This window comes from Nematolebias whitei, chromosome 11 (genome assembly GCF_014905685.2).
Source record: "Nematolebias whitei isolate Nwh7 chromosome 11, NemWhi1, whole genome shotgun sequence".
Lineage (NCBI taxonomy): Eukaryota > Metazoa > Chordata > Actinopteri > Cyprinodontiformes > Rivulidae > Nematolebias > Nematolebias whitei.
In genome coordinates this window covers 45,782,936-45,784,342 of record NC_056508.1, presented here as the reverse complement: position 1 = coordinate 45,784,342, position 1,407 = coordinate 45,782,936, and the positions used below count along the sequence as shown (strand labels likewise).

Genomic DNA, 1,407 nt, shown 5'->3' with positions numbered 1-1,407 from the left:
TCCAGAAACTTTGTAAGATTTTAATAAAATAATGATTCAACATTTGTATTTTTTATAACATTTTAAAAGTTTTCTTCCAACCTAAATGTTCTGAGCTGCAAAACCTCCAGAAACATCATTTTTACAATTTAATTTAGTGTAAAATTTATGCAACATTAAAAAAGATTAAATATAAATTTTTAAACAAGTGAGTTTTTTCCTATTTCTAGATAAGAAAATAAATAAATAAAAGAACAAATAATTCAAATGAAACATTTAATCAAAGCTATTTATTTATTTATTTAGACTTTTATTTCTTTATAGCTTTAAAGGTTTATTAGTTTAAATGTTTTTAAAGGTTTGATTCGTATTTTTTAATTAAATAGCCATAACATTATAATTGATTTTTTTTTTTTGTAATAAAATGTAAATAAATAAATAAAAATAAAATAAAGTTGTTTGTGTTCAGAAGGAGGGAAAGTTGAGGCTGCGGTCTGAGTTCGGGTCGCAGGTGGGTCTAACTGGGTCACAGGGAGGACTGGTTCTGACCCAGTGGGCTGCGGGTTCTGGTTGTTCGGCAAAAGAAAAAAGAAAAAGTTTGTGATGACGTCACACTTCCCACAATCCTCCCCGCCCCGCAGCTCAGACTCTCTCTCTCTCTCTCTCCGGCCTCGATCAGCAGGAACAGAACCAGAACCGAGCCGCGGACCAAACGGAACCAGTGGAGCCGTGGCAGACAGAGCTTGTTGGACTCTCCGGGTCCGGTTCGGGACCTGTTCCGGGTCTCTGCGCCTCCATGTGAGGTCTGGACTCAAAGCGGAGCTGGAAACTTTTTGGTGAGTTTAAAAAAAAAACTGCTCAGTTTTTTCTGTAAGTGGCTCCTCACGCGTGCATGTGTGCGGGTTCTGTCCGAACTCGTGCGGGAAATGTTCCGAACCCACTTTGTGCTCGGACCCAGTTTGCACTTATGCTTTTATTTTGAAGCATCCTGCTAAGAAAACAACTTTCTGCTGGTTCTGATCCATGGACGTGTTGGAGAAGTGGTTCCGGACGTGCACTTTGTTGTTGTTGTTGTTTTGGTGTTTGTTCTGAAACTTTTGGGAGGTCCCCCCCCCCCCCCCCCCGCTGCTTGTTGCTGTTCATCCAGAGGAGGAAAATTTGCTGAAAGTTTCTTTTCTCTTTAACCCAAACGGTTCTGGTTCCGTTTATGAACAGAACCTCTGGGTTTGTTTACCTGCCTGAGGTCTGTTGTTTGTCCCTGCAACCAAAGTAAACAACAACAACACGCAAGACCCGACTTTAAACAGAGGAAGGTCGTTGAGTTCATCCTGAGGAGCTCAGTCAGTGCTGAAAATACATTCAAACATGCTGCTGCCCTGAGGTTCAGTAGTTCCTGCTGCTGTCTTGATGTTCAGTAGTTCCTGCTGC

General features: G+C 40.7%; 1 protein-coding gene across 1 annotated transcript in view; it reads left to right on the top strand.

The window, feature by feature from the left end:
• The first annotated feature begins 567 nt into the window (after nucleotides 1-567).
• plagl2 (pleiomorphic adenoma gene-like 2) overlaps nucleotides 568-1,407 on the top strand; it is a 66,084-nt gene continuing 65,244 nt past the window's right edge. Inside the window, exon 1 of the mRNA XM_037684418.1 lies at nucleotides 568-815. The gene's annotated coding sequence lies outside the window, so the exon portion shown is untranslated. The remainder of the gene's footprint in view (nucleotides 816-1,407) is intronic.